The 21,514-nt window shown below is 35.1% G+C and overlaps 1 protein-coding gene and 2 long non-coding RNA genes across 4 annotated transcripts in view; 2 read left to right on the top strand and 1 right to left on the bottom strand.

The window, feature by feature from the left end:
- Positions 1-21,514, top strand: part of LOC141376109 (uncharacterized) — a 607,180-nt gene that overhangs the window by 485,789 nt on the left and 99,877 nt on the right. The window lies entirely within an intron of this gene.
- Positions 1-21,514, bottom strand: part of man1a2 (mannosidase, alpha, class 1A, member 2) — a 214,567-nt gene that overhangs the window by 111,749 nt on the left and 81,304 nt on the right. The gene's annotated exons all lie outside the window — the stretch shown is intronic.
- Positions 16,756-18,448, top strand: LOC137496469 (uncharacterized). The gene is made up of 3 exons (XR_011016829.2): positions 16,756-16,829; positions 17,428-17,475; positions 18,361-18,448. It is a non-coding gene; the product is annotated as an uncharacterized lncRNA (long non-coding RNA).

Below are 21,514 nucleotides of genomic sequence, written 5' to 3'. Positions count from 1 at the left end.
ATCATCTCCACCCAGCCATCAATCGAACACAGCGCACTGTAGAGAGAACAAAGAGACCGATAGATGAGCCTTGTCGGCGCTTTCTGCTCAACCGCTTGAATGATGGGGCCGGCCCATTGTGCATTTCAATTACCATCCGACTGCCAGCACACTTGTTTGAACAGTGATCAGTGCTCATATCAGCTCTGCAGGTGGATTGGTTATGCCCGTCAGGCCCTGCCTTCAGACTGCATGAAAGCCAGAGTGCACGACAAATTAGACAGTATGTTTTTAAAACCTGTAAGTGCTTACAATGCGTCCCCCTTTTTCTTGCAGGCACTGTCGCGTTTCTTCAAGCCGTTTCAGGCACTCTAATAAGATTTTTCTTCTCATTATCATTGGCTTTTTATTTTTGGAGTGCATGACTGCCAGGGAGCAGAAAAAGCACTTGGGTGTGTTACAAGGGGCATGCTGATGGTTTTTCCACTGAGCGCTGGGATTGAAGCGTGAGAGGGAGATCCTTTTAGAGCACATCATGCTGTCTGGAAGGATTCCTAGAGCAAAAGACAAAGCCAACGGCTAGAGTGAACGATACAACAGAAATGCTACAATAGGATTCCCAAGGAGGAAAGAAAAATAAGAAAACAAGGAAGACAAAGAGAGTTAAAAGGAAATGAGGTGAGGCAGACAAACATTAGATAGAAAGATGTGAGTGGGAGAATTAGTCCAATTAGACAAGTTCAATCTGAGGCCACTAGACGCACTAGTGCTTTGGTGCAATTTAAGAAAGTGAAAAACTGAAAAAAGGTGGTTGCACTTTGTTCTGCATTATGTGCACTTACATGCGTGTACTGTGTACTTAAAGTACTGGTAAAGTGAGGTAACTACATTATTTAAGAATAGGCTAAAGGCCACTCTCTACTTGAAATGAAGTTCTTTTCGTTTAAGGTTTGAAGGTAAAAAAGCTGAGTGAAGGTATACAGTTGTCGAATAGCCTAAAAACCCCCGTGCTGCAGTAGGGCTGTGCGATATGGACAACAGAAACCCATCACAACTTTCTTGAACAATTTTGCAATTTCGATTTTAATCATGATTTTGACACACAGAAGTTTTACAGTGTGAATCTGAAACATATTTCCAAGAAAATACTATTAGATCTTTATCAAAAACCTGTAATATATCTCTAAAAGAGATATAATGCAAAATAATATGGCAAAAAAAAAATCAACTAGTAAAGGTGTAACAAATTGTCTCTAGAACAGCTAAATAGACTTCCGTATGTGCGTATGCAGCCAACCATAAGTAGGCTCCAATGTTCTGTTTGACCATGTCCGAATTAGTTGCATGTACTTTTGTACTTCCACAGATTTTTTTTTGCCATGCATTGATCATAAACCTCTTTGTGATGCCGCCATGAAATAGTCTGTTCACATATTGCACAAGTTTGTTCCATAGCAATTCCATGCGCACCCAGTTTAAAATGACTAAGTACAAGCGATAGGCGAAAGATTGAAGCAGTGTACCGATGCTGCGACGCGTTACCTGATAGATTTAAAAGACTGAAGAGTCGTTATAAAGACGCCCAAGTGTGTGTGTGTGGGGGGGGGGCATCTAATTGCGATGTCAGCTTTTAGATCCAGCCACTATCCTCCAGCGGAGCTACTTTAGTGAGTTTTGATCTGTGCACGACTCAAATGCTCTACTCCTTCGTGAGATATAAAAGCTTCAAAAACAGTAATGAGAAAAAAAAAAGAAAGAAAAAAAAACCCACACGAGTTGAACTTATTGCATTGAAGATATTGCAATTTTGGACATTGCCATCATTGATATTTACTTTAGCCACTGTTTCTATGGTTACAGGTGATGGCCACGAATAGAACACAGATTTGACTTGATTTCCACATTCAAACAGGCAGTATTCGAGCCTCTACCGCAAGCTGCTGAATGAGCAGTACATTTTAGGACTTGGACTTATACAGCATAAGAGTGAATGTGGTTGTCAAGCCCACACACTGACTGGGAGAATGTAGCCTTTTACAATCCCCTTTTGTGACACATTCAATAAAAGGTGTTTGGAGTTTAACATTCCTCGAAAATTCTCCTTTTGTTTTCCTCACAAATAAGAAGTTCATATGCAATCATTTGAAAGTATTAGTATAAAAACATTTTGTTTCGTGTTTCCCTACTTGATTTCAGAAAGAGCCATGAAACCCTGCAAGCTACTGTATGAGGTAATATTCGGAAATCGAAGGTATAGGTTGTTTTCACATGACGTCATTGGGGACTTGGAAATTCAGATGGAGTTCAGGAAGTGATTCTTCTACATAGGAATCGGCATCAGAACATCAAAATATTTCGGTTTTATGTTGTTTATGATTGTTTAAATCTGCCCAAATAAAAAATGCAAAATAGCTTTTATATACTTCCAAAGGTTTTTGCTTATAGAAGGCAGAAAAGTTCAGAAAACTGGGTGAAAAACAGAGGAAAAGGCGGCAGGTAATAAAAAAAAATTAATACATCCATGTGTACAAACTTTTTTGAAATCGATATTTCGTTTGACAGCACCAATAAACATTATATACAGACCTAGCTAAGTGTATAAATATTATCATGCGTTTTAAAAAAATAAGATACAAACACCACCACAAATTTTACAAAATCCCGGAGAACATTAATAATATACCCTGCCATGTAATCGCTGTAATGAAATCTCTGTCTTGTTTTGCAATAATCCAAGTCTTTACTGGCGTTTCGGCAGAATAAACAACCATAACGTTACCATGCATCGAGATATGCCGCAGCAGCGGTGAATGTTTGTTCATGGCAAGTTCATTAAGTTTACTCCCCCTCACAAAAACAAATACATAAGAATGTAGACTATCCGTCCACGCTTCTGTATGCTTTCATGTTATTTTGTGATATCTGGAAGATATCCGAATTGGGACTTTATAGTAATTTATAATACAGAATACTGTAGTATAGTAAATAAAGGTAGTGTATACTGTGGTGCATTGTGATGGTGTATACAGTAATTATAGCATAGAAAACTGAAGCAGATTAAATTATTTATTTATTACCACAGTTGTGTTGTACCACAGCAACAATATAATGACTAAAACAGTTTAATTCAAGTAATTATATATATAGTATGCTTCCAAACACTATAGTATTTACTATAGTATTTTTTATGTAACGTAACCGCTTAAACAGTATATACTGCCTCGATGGCCGTGAATAGAGTTCAGTAGAAAACTAGGCCGTCTTCATGATATAGGGACCATGCTCATCATATGTGATTATTTTCTATGTATATCTCCTTTGAAATATGGTATAAATCGCAATAATACAAACGTTCCTCTAACTCTCCCATTCAGGTTTTTACTTCCAGCCCTCTTTCTAAATTTCAGTAGTCACCAGAACCACATAGACTGAAAACAATCTACACTAATACAGATATGATAGTGTTTGTATTGTGTTATACTGCTCGTCATATAATCGATTAACGACAACAACCACCTTGATCAGTGCTTAACTTATGATTGGCCAAAATCATTTTGAAATGAAAAAAAGATTTACATATTAGCCACAACCCTGACGTTTGCTCACCAATGTGGCCTTTTTTGGACTTAAAATCTGGATAATACCCGATTCAGTACAGCGTGAAACTCTTTCTTATGTAAATCCTGTGAGTGTAATATATATGGCACCTTTAAAAAAAAAGAAAAAGGTTCACACTCACTTAAAATTCTGATCACATTTTTATGAAGCAAAAACACAAGTGTGCTCATACCGTATGGCGAAAGCTCTGAGAACAATCTCAGGTTTTAAGGACGGAGATTTGAAGGACAAAACGTTCAGAACAATTGTTCTAAATAGCATAAACAAGAGATTACCATGTAGGTGTTTCTCATGAAAAATCTGATAATCATTTCTGCGGACAGTATAGTTTCACCCGGTCAGTTAATTACTGCGGTGCTTGAAAACAGCATTCTGCAGTACACAAACACAATGTGCAAATGCCCTCCACCGTTTCCTCTAGGGGGAGCTGCACTAATTATCATTAACCCCCACCAGGCACACGCGCTTCATTCATAGATCACTTTCGGCTCTACAGCAAACCAGCAGAGACGAGCACCTGTGAAAAGTCTGCAGCGAGGTCAAATAAGAACTGCAACACTGAAAGCATCAGCCAGCAGAGCTGCAATTACCAGTTGCCCCTGGTGACGGCCTGAGCCCCGGTGATTGATTTAGACTCCTCCCATTTGCCACAGAGATGCAGGTTGAAGTTACTGTGCTATAACCCGGCCAGCCGACAGACAGAATCCCATCAGGCCGAGCCTCACTGCAGTAAATGTGACGATGCAAGAGAGGCCAGGCAGGGAGATAAATTGATTTTAAGAGCATTCTGACACTGAGAGACTCAAGACAGGTCTACTGTTTTGGAGACAGCCTTTAAACTTCACAGTTAGACATTGCTGCATTTTCTGACATGTCAAATATAACCCATCATTCAACTAATTCCCACATATTGGCCATTCAAGGTTGTCATCTTGCCAGAAAAGTGAATTCTCTCTCCAATGGTTTTGTAAGCGTTAAGGGATGGATCTAAACCAAAGGAGTTATATAAATGAAACTCACATGACTGAAGTTAGTTAGTGTATCATGTAACATGGCTGAATTTTCAGTTAATTTCTTTACTAAATTCAGCCCACATTAAACCCTTCAGACCTGAATTATGTTCCAAGTTTCTTAAAAATGTAAAAGTATGTTTCCACAGATCTTGAGCCGCCTATAAATGAGACCAAATTATACTAATACAAATTCAACACCCATTAAGTATACATATTTTTTTCCTTTTATATCATCAGGTCAGAACAGTTGTACTTCCTGAACACTATACAAACAGAATATACAAAAAAAAAAAAAAAAAACATGCATGATTTCTGGTATAATCTTGATATTTAAATTCAAAATCCAAAGATTAAGATTGTAACATTTTACTTTAATTTTGAGGTTTCTGTTGTATAGATTGCACCTCCATTATAACAAACTTCATCTTCATCTTCCTCATCACTCCACATAATACATTTCCATCTGCCATATGCTCAAGAACCTCAAGATCTGTAAATTCTGCAAATTGTTTCAGTAATTAATTAGTACATGGATTTAGTTTTTTAATATAAAAAAGGTTCAATCAGAATGTTCATTAACTTATCAGCAAGTCCTCTTTTTAACATACAATCTATGAAATATTAACAAACACATCAGTAAATCTGTATAAAAATAATGTAAACGTGGCTTACGTCTGTGTCTGGAGTGAAGTGATGCCATGCTGCTCTGCAGTGTACTGGATTTTTTCAAGGGACAACATCCCATGCCTTACCATCATATGATAAGATGACAATCATCCACTGTCATGAATTGCAAGCTTTAAATTAAATAAAATGCTCAGGAACAAAAAAAAACATGGGCTGACATGTGATGTCCTTTGGAATGGACAAAGGGTTCGAAGAGGTTAAGTGGTCAACATTGTGCAAAGCTAAAAAAAAAAAAAAACTGGTAAAGTTGAATATCTATGTAGAAATGGCACATGAAAGCAAATACTGTACTAAATTGTCTGTTTGTTCAGAAATCATTTAAATAAGAAATACGCTGAATATTTCTTAGCCAAAAAGTAGACATTCAGTTTCTGAGGTCTACCAAAAAGTCAAGGCAATTCGAATTCAAAATGACTAAAGTATAAAAGAACAGCAGCAAGCTATTATTCACAGAATAAAAGCAAAGAAATATCAGCAGCTTTCACCTGGACCATCATGCAAATGAAACATCAAACAGCAGAAATTTCTTCATTCCACTGCACTGCATTTCCAATGTTTTTCCATGAAAACTTTGCTTGATCGGTGTGATTAACATTAGCATTTGAGCGTCGCCTCGTTTGCATTATCTTGTGCACGAAACAGCATTTTAAAGACATGGGGCTCAAGTTAAAAAGTTCAACAAGTTTCTTATAACTCTCAGTCTTCCACAGAGTTCCATTGTTTATGAACAGCTACTTAGGGCTGCAGATACTGTTTGTCCTTCATAGTGCATTCACAAATGAGCAGTAGTGTGCCATAATGTGCTTGCTTCATTCTTTTTTTTTTTTATACCAGTAATGACTGGTGTATTGTTGGCCTGTCTGACTAATGCGCTGATTTTTTATTCAAAACCGAGAATTTCTGTGAAGGTTACCTTTATAATGCAGCTACAAAGACTAATTAAACGGTCACATTTAAGTGTTTAATGCTGTGGAGTTTTAGCCTAAAAGCCTCATAAAGGCTGGTCTGTGATAGACAAGCCTTGCATGGTTATTTTTTATCCCAGGGTGTTTTTTTTTTTTTGTATCATATTGAAGTCACATTTGGTTATATTACAACTGTCTTTCAAATCAGACCTTAAACCTAGGTCCTGACTCTCTGTGGTCATTAAAAATCCCATTGCACTTCTCATAAAGAGTAGGGGTGTAACCCCGATGTCTAGGCCAAATTCCTTCTCAGCCCTTAACCATAACGGCCACCCAATAATCCCCATCTACCGAATTGGTTTGATCACTGTCTCTACACTCCACCTGTAGCTGGTGTGTGGTGAGCGCAGTGGCACCGTTGTCCTGTGGCTGCCGTAGCAAAATCCAAGTAAATGTTGCACACTGGTGGCAATGTGAAGAGACTCCCTCATGATTGTGAAGCGCTTTGTGTGTATGGACATACACAATAAATACTCTATATAAATGCACATTACATTACATATTATTTCATGTCTAGGACTGCACAATAGCCTATATCAATATATTGTTTCAACATTAACATTGCAATTTTTATGTTTTAAAATTTTTATTTTGAAATTTTATGTTTATGTTAATAGCTTTAACAATGATCTATTGTGTGTTTATTTAAACGACAAGGAATATTTATAGTGAAGGGCTGCACAATATATTGTTCAATAACACATTGTGTGCATCCGAAAAAAGCCACATCACTAAATATGCAGTGCTGAAACTAAATTATTGTTGAACAGGAGCTACAAAACACATGCTTTTTACACAGTGACTGCTAAGTTTATTCATAATAGATTAAATGTTTATCATATGTATGCATAGACCTGTGACTGTGTACAACTTTCTTAAACACTTGAAATTCTCAATTTATGATGTTTGGAGATGTAACAAAGATTAATTTTATATAATTATTTAAACAATTTATACAATTTATGCAAAAAAAAAAAAGTTTTACTTAAATGTTTGTTTTGTTTGTAGTTCAAATATACAAATTTAAAAGAGAAAACAACAATTTACATACCCCATTGGCAGATAATTTAGCTTGTTTAAGGGAAAAGTTAATGTTCACTTATTTCTTCTGAAGGTAAAAACAAAATGTTTTTACTTGATCTGAGAATTTCTTGATATTTTTACTAGAAACTAGACAAAGCAAAGTAAGAAAAGCATTGCAATATTTACTACAGAAAAATTAAATATGGCAATATTAGATTTTTCCAATATCATGCAGCCCTGGTCTTTTTTCATTTTCTTCAACTTGTTTACCAAAACAATCATCTCATTCAATTTAAAATTATGATTTTCAATTCAAGTAATCTGGCAAAATTGTGTTCCTATTACAATATATATAAGAAAAAAAAACTTACAGATTTGCAGAAAAAAATAAATATCGCAATGTCATACAAAACATACATTCTGTGTATTGTGTTTTGTTTCACTATATTTGATGATGTAACTTGTATTTTTAAACACAGGCACAATTATTCCATCAGTGACCTTCGCTGCTTTGTAAAGTCTCACTTTCTCCCCATCAGAGCTTCTGGGCATATGGACGGGCATGAACTTGCCCTCTAATGATCTTCAGGTCGCAGCACCCTGCAGGGTAAGTGCTCACACTGCCAACAATACTAACAGTAATAGAGCAGCACTGAGCTCCACATTTTCACAGCAACATGCCACAAATACGACACGAGTCAGATAATTGGCCTGGCGGCTGGTAGACAAGCTTTGACGTATTACACGGTACGTAATAAGAGTTCAAGTTCAGTTCACATAAATGACCCAACCTCCTTCACAGGAACTGCCAAAGCACTCATAAAATAAACACTGAAAACTAAGACTCTAGTACCGTTCCTGTTGATCAATCTTTAGAAAGCACTTAAAGTTGTCATTTGTTAATTTACCTTAGTTTCAATTTAAATCAGTATGACTTATAAGAACCAAAAAATGTTTTGAAGAAAATTAAAGAGAAAAAAAAGGCATGCACCGATAAAAAATGTTTTGGCCGATATAATATAAAAAAAATAAATAAACAAAAATAAAAAGCTTTTAGCTGAATCAGATACTGATAATGGTTTATTACATACAGCATTATACAGTAATGGCTAGTTCTGACATTTCTTAAAAACATTTTATTGAACATGGTTTGGATCAGTTTAACTTTGCAACATTTTAAGTGAGACAATTTGAGAAAAAATTAAATAAAAATACAATATGACACAGTTTGAAGGTGATTTTTGCTATTCAATATTTATTTTACCAAGAGTAACTTTAATTTGACATATAACAGGACACATTTTTTTATTTAAACTTAACAAATAAAGCCAATGTTGTTGCTATGCAAAATATTACTAATATCACTTGTAGTCTGTTTTCTCTCGTTCCTTGACATAATATATTTTATTTATAGTTTTATATGATCTGAGAAAAACATTAGATTATTCAAAGGAAGTGCAGCTAATTTTCTTCATATCAGCCTTATTCATATTACTGGCAGTATACTGATAGGTGATTTAAAATGTATCTAAATTCGACCAAAATCGATGGCCGATATATCGGTTAACCTCTACTAGAAACTAGGGGTGGCCAATAAATCGATTACCTCGAGTGTGAAGTTAACCATTTTTTGTTCAAACAAATTGATGTGTTCACCCTAACACATGACACTCCCGTCTGGGCTCCTGTAGTTCCCCCCACATTGCCAAAGAAACACAAACAACATGCAGTGAGCAGAGAAGAACTCTGAGAAATGTTGCGCTGTTTGAAATGAAATGGAAAAACACGAACGCACAAACATGCCCGCCAAAAAAAGGCATAAATCAGGGCTCTCAGTCACGCATTCACCGCAAGACACTTTGTGACGAATTTGTAACTATGGGCCACAACTTGTATTTTTCCCAATGAGAAGAAGCTAATAGATGAGACAATTAATGGAGAAAATGTGAACATAAAAGAAACTGTTACCCAGAGATACAGTATACACTGTATATATCTATAACTGTTACCGATCTAATGTTGGAATCCAACGATGCTGTTTCCAGATAAATTACGTGAGCTAGCCACAATGATGCACAGTACTAGTTACTGTAAATATCAACTCTGACAAACTCGGCTCAGTGCACTAGACTACTCTACCAAATGCAGTGGCCAGACGCAAATAAAAGCAATAAAATGCAACCCACTAGCCTATTGTGAATAAATTATATGAACGGATAAACCCTAATATAAAAATGAATAAACCTCTGAATGCATGTTCTTTAAAAAAAAAAAAAAAAAAAATCATCTTGAAAAGGTCTACTTTTTAATAATTATTATGTGTTTACTTTCACTGTAGTTTACTTTCAGTGCAATTAAATACAATGGTCTAATTTATATTATTGTTACTATTATTAGTAGTAAAGGTTTTGTATGCAATTATAAACAGAGCTTTTCAAATTTGATCTTTAATTAACAACTTTTTTCTTGAGCATTTTTATATCATATAATTCTAATTATGATAAGGTTGTATTGGTTAATAACCTTCAACTCTAAGCATTTAAATCGTAAATCTATTTTTGTGTAAAAAACAAAACAAAAAACAAATCAGGGATTTTTTTTTAGATGCCAAATTGACAAGCCCTACTAGAAACCAAATGCTTTTGATGTAAATCTGGACGACAAAACAGTAACAACAATTAATTGCAATATAACTTACATTTGTAAAACAACAAAACATGCTCAATTAATGTTCAATGCATTGTTTATGCTTCAAAGTGGAACTATACTATGCAGTCTTTTTGTGTTACATGGACTGTTTATCATTCCAACAAACTAGTCAAATCCACATTTCCTTCATTTATCCCGATAGTGATTCACTTGTATGAAAAATGTTATCTGAAATTTTTTGGCCACATCGCCCAGCACTACAACAAACGTTAATCCTACATGCTAAAATCCATTTAGTCATGCATAAAAATTCACGCCGTCCATCACAAAAGGTCTAATGTGAGATTGTCAGCTCTGCTAGTGATTGACATAATATACCTTATTGCTCACTTCAAGCCTTTGCAGATCCCCCATCAGAGCTGGCAAAAGAACTGAGCAAAAACACTCATATGTTCAGAAGACTCTCGCTCTAAAACAGTCCATAATCCCCTGTTATGGCTGAGTGCTGTGGAGGAAGGAACTGAGGAGCTTGTGTTGAGGGCCCCTTAGACGAATCAATATGACTGTAAGCTTATCTCTTAGTTAATGTAGAGGGAGTATTAGAAGTAATTACATTCGGAGAATTTTCAAAATGAGGCTTCTGGAGAAGAGTTTATGAAAAGATAATAAAAAGCACTGCACCGGGACGATAAATCCATTTCAAATCCAGATTGAACAAAACAAGCACTCTGTGAAAACTCAAATGCGTACAAAAGAAGAAAGTGAGAGACAATGAAAGAGTCAGAGTGAAAGAATAGCGGATTCCTTCCCACATCATGCAAAAACAGTACATGAGTAAGTTTTCTGCAGGTATTCACATAGCAGACGTGAGTGGAATATTTGTTAAGTGTTACTTCCTGAACTCATGTGTCATTCTAGAATTGTACTGTAGGTACATTTTGCATCTTCAAGGCTGTATCCAAAACTACCTACTGCTCAGTAGATACTGAATTTGAATTTAAATGTAATACTCGGCCGTTAGAAAACAGTAAATTCTATACTGTAAGAATGTGAGCAGTATGAATGGAATTCGGACGTACTACATCCCCCATTTTGTCATGGTAACGTGACCTACCCACGTCAGTTGAGTCGCTTCACTCACGTTCATGAATTCTCTTGTGGGGCATTATTGGATAGCGCAGCATGCATGGGATGCGCACTTCAGAATCTCGCCAGAAGTAGTAAGCCATCTGGGTACTTCTCACATACTGATTTTTGAATTATATGAATTCGGACATTTTACTCGGCTCACATATTGATTTTAGCGTACTATATAGTATGGAGGTATGCGGTTTTGGATACAGCCCAAAAAGATAAACCTTTTGTTATTTTTCAAAAACAAAATAGTTTTAAAGAACAAAAATTATATTTCACTGGCTGTTTTTCAATATGCGTTCTTGTCTGTACTTGCGTTCTTGTGTCCTCGTGAAACGTCATCAACCGTCGCCAAAGTACTGTTCCAATACAGATAAAAATCCCGGATGTGTAGTTGCTCTGCCGCTTTAGAATGCATCGAGAGGTGACTTGTGCAAACTTGCAAAGCTCAGGTATCCCAGAATGCATTGCAGCTAAACCAGCAAACGCTAATGGTGGAAGAAAAAAACGCATGTTTTTAAAAAAAAACTCCTTTACTGTGTCACAAAATAAAGTGGTCCCACTTTATATTAAGTGTCCTTAACTACTATGTACTTACATCAAAAAAATAAATACAATGTACTTACTGTGTTTATGATATATTTGAGAACACTTGTGGTGCTTTTGAGTTGGGATAGAGGTTGGGTTATGGACAGGTTTGGTGGCATGGGTAGGTTTAAGGGTGGGTTAAGGTGTAAGGAATGGTCAACAATGTATTTACAAATGTAGTTACAAAAGTTAATTACAGATGTAATTACATACATGTAATTAATCAAGCATAAGTACATAGTAAATACATGTATTTACACAATAAGAACATTGTAACAAACTATTAGTTCCTGTGTAAGTACATATTAGTTAAGGCCACTTAATATAAAGTGGGACCAATAAAGTTTTAGGAGTTTTTCAGGTGAGAATGTAGCCGTTTTAAACTCAAATATGATTAATTGCGAGTGGATGAGTTTAATTATTAATTATTTTTGCCTTGTTATTTTTTAAACTCATTTGTTAAAGCAGAACTGGAGGCGAAACCGATCCGAGAAAAAAAAAAGGGAGAATTAAAAACAAAAGGAAGGAAAGAAAAGTGCCATTTGGGAGCGTTTTATCAAAGGTTAACGAGGTTGAATCAAGTGCTGGGTATGTAATAGGCTATGCAACGGCTGTAAAGCACTTTATATGAAAGCCGCAAGACCGGTACCTGACATATGAAACATCATGTGTGTGCGAAAGGCCGGTCAAGTAAAAGCCAGACAAGCACTTTAAGTTCTTGCATTCGTAAGGATAGATTAGCTGACTGCTGTTAATAACAAATGATTCACGCAGATCTATCATTATGCTTAAAACAAAATATTTGAAATATTAAAGTGACAATCAGGTGCGGATATAAAGGCTATATCAGATAAATTTTTATGTGCGGGCGGGCGGATGATTATTATGAAGCTGCTTTGACATTTTAGCTGATCCGCGCCGATATAGATATATAGATTCCGTTTTCGACTCCACAACGAATCTTTGCTAACTTTCAGATCTTAAACTGAAGTTGGCATAACAACCATCAAAGGTCATTCTAGAGCGAGTGGAGAGGAATCTTCAGATAGGCCCTCTGCGCTCTTAGTAATAGTCCCGCTCCGCTCCCCTCACATACTCTGATGTGTTTGTGTGTGCTTGTGTGTGTTTGTTTGTTTGTGTGTGTGCGCGTGTGTGTGTGTGTGTGAGGATATGAAAGAGCGTCCTACGCAGATTTCTAATGCAAACAAGATAAACCGGTTACCACAAACCTAAGGTCGCATAAGGTATTCAGTTTCTGAATAGTTTAGGCACAAGCCAACGGTTTGGTGAAGCTGTCTGAGCCTTACGTCATAATTTTTTAATACCAGATACCGGGGTAAAATAGGGAGGAGGACTGATGGTATCAAAATTTGGATACCGCCCAAGCCTAATCGATGATGTGACAGCAGCCACAGGACAATGCCACAAATGCACTCACCACACACCAGCTACAGGTGGAGAAGACAGACAGTGATACAGCCAATTCAGTGGATTAGGACGCCATGATCGGTAAGGGCCGATGAAGGGAATTTGGCCAGGACATCGAGATAACACCCCTACTCTTTACAAGAAGAGCCATGAGATTTTTAATGACCATAGAGAGTCAGGGCCTCCGTTTAAGACCTCATTTAAAAGACGGCGCTCACTGACAATATAGTGTCCCCTCCACTTCACTAGGGCATTAGAACTCACACAGACCACAGGCCTCACTAGCACCACTTCCGACAGCAACCTAGTTTTCCCACATGCTCTCCCATCCAGGTATTGACCAGCCCTGCTTAGCTTCAGTGAGCCAAAGGGCGATATGGCTGTGGCCGTCGAGCTAAAGCACAGAATGGTGGAAAACATCAACTCTGTTATTATCAACTCTGTTACTGGTTTAAAAAAGTTTATAAATAATTTAAACAACAGTTAGCAACAGAAGAAAATGGCATTAATAATGGATTCAGTTTACTGGTAATGATACATTTGGAAGTCATCCCAGTTTAAGTAAAATGAAATGGAAAACGATTTTTAATATTACTGGAATAAGTCTGAAATTTTGGTTGAGTGGTTGATTTATTGAAAGGCTAGTGCTTATATCTTAAAAGAGCAAGGTGGTCCATATTTCAAAAACAAAATCATGAAAACGTTTTTATATAACTCAAAGTGTAAAATAAACAGACTTTTACTTTAGAAAGCATTGTTGTATTTATTAACAAATAAAGAAAATAAATTGTTAAAAACAACAACAACAAAAAGAGCCAGACATGGATAACTAGTTTAAATACTTCTGTTCCTAAAAAACATCTAAACAATGAGTAATAAATCTAAATTTGGATTCATCTAGACTTTATAAGGATTGAAGCAAAAAATAAATAATACAACTGAATAAAACAACCAACTACTCTCTTGTATATGTGCTTGCTTTGTTATGTGTCAAAAAAAATATTGTGTGCAAGCTAAATGAAAGTCTACTGTTTCTATGCAGAGTAAAAAAGTCATGCAACAGTATGAGTTTTATCATATAAAACCTTTAATACACACACTTACTTCACATGCAAAAGCAAACAGCAAACTCTGACAGACACCATTAACAATATATACAACTAGCTTCTCTCCGTTCTTATCTATCTCCTCTGAGCACAGGAAACACAGCAGCTAATCCAAACAAGAAAGATGAATTCAGCACTTCTGTTTAATCACACGAAGCAAGAGAGGTGTGCTCCTTGTGGAAAAGAGAGAGCGAGGCATTGTGGGAGCCTTGTTTCCTGTCAGCTCCAGTCCTTTCATCAGCTAAACAAAGTAGGGATGCACCAATATCGTTTTTTTTTTTTTTGGCCAATATTGATAACTCTTAATATTTGAATAACCGTTATATTAGCTGATAAAATATAAATATTTCAAAATGTTATATTTTGATACAGTAAACAACTGATTTTATTAAAAAAAAAAGATTTTATTCATAAAAGTTTGATCTTATCTTATGATTAAATAGCTTACTCAAACAAAAAAAAAGGCAAAAATGTGTAAATTGCAAGGTGATTATATAGACGTATATCATGGTTTCCGCAACATTCATTCTTCCATGATGGGGCACCATGCCAAAATTGATCCCTCCGCAGCTACAATACAGCTTCTTATTCAAAACATTGTTGCGTTTTTTTTTTTTTATAGTGGGTGATAATCGCACCAAAACGTATTAAAAGGTAAGTGAATTATAACAGAGCGAACTTTTCTGTAACCGTAGTGGTGCTGTGCGCTGTTTGTTTAACTCTTTAAGGTAACGTGCTGACTGGCTGACTAGCTGACTTACTGACTGACAGGTGCGTGATGCCAGCAAACATGACGTAGAGCCATTTCACTTTACTTCAGGATGCATTAATGTCACTCTGTAGGTCTATTAAAGACATTCACAAAATTCCTATATAATAAATGTTGGACACATACTTGTTACATAAACGCACTAAATCGCACTTCAGCAGTGTTTATTTGAGAGCGTGCAAGATCTGTGCTTGAGCAATGTATATTTGAGGGCGCATGCAGAAGTTTTGTGCGCGAGCAGAGGAAATCGGCGCGCAAGCGAAGGATTTGCATGCTGTAGGCTATTGCATAAACGCTATCTCGAATCGTAATACTATTGAAATAACGCCACAGGTAGTTGGTAGATCAGAGTAAAAAAAGGCCTGACGCCACAGCTGGAAAAATGCTACAGGAAACACTGCCTATATTCATGATTTTACATAATTCAGCAAGCCAAAAGTAATTTATGTCCTTTTCTTCGCATAGCAAATTAACATGCAACTTGACTGTTACATAAAATAATATGTTAAATAACAAAATAGGATTTAAATAATAAATAAGTCAAATAAATATTTCAAAAAAAAAGAAAAGAAAAAACTAAGAACTGAAACCAGCTCAAATGTTGTTGAATAAATGGTTTAAAAGTAATACATATGTACATATGTACAAATACAGTATGTAATGTCCGAAAAAGCATTTTGAGAGGTGTTTTGACAGTTCAGAGCCTTCATACAAGCTGAAAGCTAAATACAGATGGTATTACTTCAGAGAAACCCAATGAGTTGTTTAGCATGTGTGTTATTGTTTACACACGTAATATTTGTCCTGAGCCTATTTAAACCAAAACAATGACACTCTATCAAACATATCTATAATAATTAGGGATGTACTGATATGGATTTTTTTGGCCAATATCGAGAACTGATAACTATAGCCGATAAATCTAAATATTTCAAAATGTTACATTTTTTAACCCTAAACAACTAATTTTATTTTAAAAACTTCATAAAAATTTGGACTGATCTTAGAATAGCCTACTCAAAAGTTAAAAACCCATAATTTCAAAATTGCAAGGTGATTATAGAGATCTATATTCATGTTGACATAAATTAGCATGCCAAAAATAAATTGTATCTTTTGTCACATAGCAAACTAACATGCAACTTGACTGTTGTATAAACACAATTGGTTAATTCAAAATGGGACTTAATTAACAAACAAGTTAAATAAATATATTTTGAATAAAATGAACTAAGAAGTGAAAGCAGCTCAAATGTTCTTGAATAAAATGTGTTACAGTAATATACATAAGTACAAATACGTAAAGTCTGAAAAAGCGTTTTGAGAGGTGTTTTGACAGTTCAGAGCCACCGTAAAAGCAAAAAGCTAAATACAGATAGTATTACTTTAGAAAAACCTCTAACGAGTTGTTTAGCATGTGTGCATCGCTGCTATTATGTTTACATAATTAATTCATAATGTAATATATTTCCTGAGGCACTGTAAAAAGTGCTACACTCACAAAGTTGGTTCTATCTACTTTAAATAATTGCAATCTAGTTAATTTTATTTGTTTTATACCAAAAAAATTAAATTTGCTTCCTCTTTACTTAAAATATATCAGTTTTTATATAACTGTATATTTTGAATAAAACTAATGCAATTTATTTGAGTAGATTTTTTTACGTGGTTATTGTGTAGAATAAATGTTATAAAAGTGAGTTGACACAGACAATTTATTAGAGCAGCTGTCGATGTGGGCAGGTGTTCATAAAACGTGATTTTTATAGTTTTGCATGACTCCTTTTTCATTGCCCGGGATTTAGCAGGCAGACGCAGCTTCTGCAATGGTCGACATTAACTGCTCCCAGCAGCGGATCTGATTAACACGGTAAGTTGCAAATTTAGCCGAATGATAATTGTAAAGTCATGCAAAACTGCTGTCTTCGCTAGGCAGGTGAGGTTTTAGCTTTGTAAATTGTACTGCAGCCTCAGGTATGTTAACAGTTAGACTGCTCTCACATGGAAAGCTAAGTTGGCTAACGCTAACCAACGCTAGTTTATGCTAATGATTAAAAGTGATATTATTAAGAACAAATAGTGAAAGTAGTTTTAAAACACTTAGTAGGTATAACTAACGTTGCAGAACCGATTAACAAGGTCACTGGTGGGCGGTCGGGGTGTGGGGGTTCAGTTTGCTAGCGCTAACTTAGCTAAAGTTAGCTCACCTAAGTTATAGCAGCACATTAAGGATGGATATTAAATGCAGAAACGTATGCAACAGTTAAGTAGTTTGTGTTTAACGTAAGAGAAAGTATAACTTAAAGTTTGTGTTTTAGAGATTTAGTCCATAAGTTTTTTAATGCTGCATAGTGAATAAATTACAGATTTACAATTTATTTTAACTTAAATTACATTTACTACTGATGTTTACAGAACCATTTAAACTGTATGCACCTCATTCTAAAATGCATGTTCTTGGTCTTTAGATACCAAAGTGATTTTGTTACCTGTGGATCTTCAAACTTCACATCCAGGTAAGAAAAACATTAGATACAACTACAGCTATAATTATTTGCAGGCAAGTAAAACATTGGTAAAATTGCAAACAATAGTGGGCTCCATAGAATTAACTTACATTTGATATCTGAAGTGCAATAGTAATTTTTTACTGTTTTTTTTACACAGATATTATGTGTGCAACAGTAAAAACAGTATAAAAATATCCTAATGCAGTTTCTTATTATCTGTCAGTCTTTCAATAAAGCTAACTGATAACACTGAATCACTGAACTGTCATTTGCCAGTGACATTAAATTTGAAGAAAAAGTCAATTAAATGTAGCTTTAGCAAAAATTTAATGTAAACCTTAATGTAATGTGTAAAATGGCAATGTATTTATTTATTTTTTTAATAAAATTTGTATTATGACGTGCAAAGTTTGGTGCAAAATGAAGATGACATTTAAATTATAGAACTTGTATTCTATAATTTTCATATAGCCATTTTCAAACAGTTTTAATATCTAAATTAAATACACATTCTTATGCTTTATAAGTTGCCAAAATAAACAAAAAATGTAATACCTAAATTTTAACAATTCTTTGATTGACAGGAAAACACAATGACATGCACTGTTACACTGAGTAAAATCACAGTTTTCTTTAAAATTTGATAACTAAAAACACCTGGAATAATGTAATTACACAACCTCTATAACCTTTTTTTATTTTTTAAATAGAAGTTAGGTAATTTTAACTAAGGTAATTTTTAACTGATAAACTAAGGTGTTTCATCCATGCATCATTCTCACTGCACTTTTGTAACTTCACTTGTAGTTATTTCCTATTCAGTATTTAGCTATTTAATGTTGTTTGGTAGCAACCACCTGAACTCCTGTTTCTTTTTGTCTCTACCAATAGAGTTGTGAGGAATCAGAGGTGCATGCGGCTGCCCACGGGAAAAATTTGCCATCAGCCCAACACAGTTTGGATTATCATAGGACTGTCAGAGGTTTGCCAAACCTGTCAAATGCATGATGGCTCCTGTTTGGACTTACCGATGTCCTCGACTTCAAGTTTCCATCAAAACTGTATACATTTGAGATATATTAGAGACTCTTTGTGGGACTGGACATTATGCATCCTAAATCTTCATCAAAATATGCAAATCTCCTCACTGAGTTGCCTTGGATGATTTCTCAATAGGATCTGGTATTATTAATGTTTTTATTTATGTATTGTGTATGTGTAGCCACATTAATGGCCTATTTTGTAGTCACTATTAAAAGGAACATCGATTGATATTGAATACATGTTATGGTCTTTAATCCATCTTCCCATTCTTATTTAATTGTTATTGACAGGAAAGTCTGTTTATCTGTTTTTACTAGTGTATATTGTGCTTACAATATAGAAACGAAGATTTATTTTCTGAGGTTACAGCCAGAAGTCAATTAAATTAGTTTTAAATGACATATGCATGGTTAATTTTATTTAGATCATTAAGTTCATAATACTTAATTAAAATGAGTACAGTCAACATATAGCAATGTATAAGTAAGTTAAGTTTAACAAAAAAAGTAAGTTTATCTGATTTGAGTAATTTTAGAAATATTAGTTGGCTCAACTTAATTTTATTGCATTTGTTTTAAGCAATATTTTAGTGTTTAAAATACTTAAAAAAGGCTGGAAGTTGAATCAACCTAAAACGTCCGATGCAACCACTTGCCTCACTTTTTATAAGTTAGATCTAAGTAACATTTTTTACAGTGGGTGATTTCAACCAAAACACAACAAAGAAAGGACGGACATTGAAGGAATAAACAATGTGAGGAAAGCTCTAGTGGACTGGACGAGTCTGAACAAGTTCGACCCACGCATGCGCGAGGCAGCCAGGCAGTTCTGTATAATTACGTAATCTATCTGCTTTAGGACATCGACCTTATTTTGACATCGGACCAATAACGACAACATTAAAAATAGCATTTATCGGCCGATAACGATATGGCCACTGATACTGTATATCGTGCATCCCTAAAACAAAGTTAGCTTTGTGCTAATTTGATAGCAAAACGTTGAAAAATAAATACAATAGTTTAGAAGGTAAATCTGTTGTGTTGTTAAAATACAACAATCAACAGTTAAGACTATTGGTCTGTGTAGATTTCAGTATGTTTAGTCTGTCCCGTAAGTGAACAATGGACCCAGGGTGTTAGCATCAGGCTAATTTGTTAGTACATGCAAGGATGAAAAGCTAGTATTTGGTATATTAGCATTTGCATGTGTCACAAAGCTAGCAGCAATGTTTAGTAGAAACAAATCACATCCACATACACGACTAAACACTCCAAGAAGCAATTTGTTCACACCAGACGCAACAAGACAAGATGACAAAAATCAACCACACATCACAGCTTCAAAAAATTCTGAAGAGTGTGAGGCTGTTTCTCACCAACATCTTGGATAGCCTGAGGGTGAGCGAATTAACAACACATTTTCCTTTCTTTGTGAACTATCCTGTGATGAGTGAAATAAGTCTTGAGCACTGACTGTACAAGGCAAAACATATACACACACAACACCTACCATATTATCTGAGTTGTGATAAACCATAACAGCTCTTTAGTAATCATACACAATCACAGCTGCCAGCCTGTAAAATACAGCACTGGTAGAATGCTGTTGAACAATATTCATCCGGACACTTTGGTCCAGATTTGATAATTTTTTTACAGACAGAAATGAGTGTGTGTTCTTTCAAAGAAAAGTAATTACCAGTCAGTTGCTCACTCTGAGAAAGCAAAGAAACTGGTCAACTCACAATTTGCTATTAATAATAATAATAATAATAATAATAATAATAATAACAGCAATTATTATTTTTCACAAATTTTCTTAACAAAATGTGGAAAGAATTTAGTGCCCTTTTATAATTTTACAATTCAAAAAATATAGTCAAATAACAAAAAATTATTGCATATTTAAAACAAATTCTAATCCTACAATAATCCTAATCTAAACAAAACAAGACTTGTGTTTTTCTTGAGCTGGATTTTTCACATTTATTATTTATGAACTAGGGCTGGGCGATAAAGTTGGTATCAACATTTATTGACCGAACACCATTGTCAACATTGATTATTAAAAAAAGATTTGGTAATAAGTTTCGGTATGAAGGGCTTTAGATTTATTAAAAAGTGGCTGCTGAACGCACACCTTGGAAGCAATGCAAATAAGCTAGGGTGTCAGTTTGTCATTTCTAATGGAGGCGCGAGACTTGCACAATGTGTACATGGGAGCAACGCGCACATGTTGTGCATTTTCCAGCCACATCTAGTTAAAAACATATAAAATTTCAGAATGCCACGAGTGCACCGCGATTCATGCAAGTAGAATTATTCAATCTGCCTTACATTTTGTATGGAATAAACATTTCAGATAAAACAGCAGACAAATTACCTCAAACAAACAATTCAATTCATCTTTATTTCTATAGTGATTTTACAATGTAGATTTTGTCAAAGCAGCTTCACATACAGTAGAAGATCATAGTAAACTGAAACAGTGTCAGTCTAGTTTTTTAGTGTTTAAGTGCTAATAAACAGCGCACCTAAACACTGCCGTGCCTTTACTTTTCTCCAACTTGTATCAGAGCTGCAGCAATGGTTTGTTCATTTTTCATCCTCTGACAAAATGCCTTGTGGTCACCTAGTTACGAGAGACACCAGGGGAGCACGAGCGCAAAGCCCATTGTATATGGTCAAGAAAGCCACAAACTTGTCACTTCAGGTCAGAATAACAACACATGCGAAAATGAGTGTGGTGGCTAGCAGCAGTGAGGAGATTGTAAATAAAAAAGGATGTAAGGATGTCGCCAGAGTGGCTTTTTTGTTTCTTTTCTTGAGCCACTAGCTCCTCGTCAAATTTTTTTTAGCATAGGGCATAGGGGGTTCACAATTTGTAATGTTGCAATATGTATCTGAATAATGATGGTTGGTTCCTTTACTTAAAAGCTAAGAATTGATTATCATAATTTGTGGTGTTGACAGAATTTGAGGTTTAATGTATCATTATT

Source organism: Danio rerio, chromosome 9, assembly GCF_049306965.1.
Source record: "Danio rerio strain Tuebingen ecotype United States chromosome 9, GRCz12tu, whole genome shotgun sequence".
NCBI lineage: Eukaryota > Metazoa > Chordata > Actinopteri > Cypriniformes > Danionidae > Danio > Danio rerio.
This window is presented reverse-complemented; position numbering and strand designations above follow the sequence as displayed.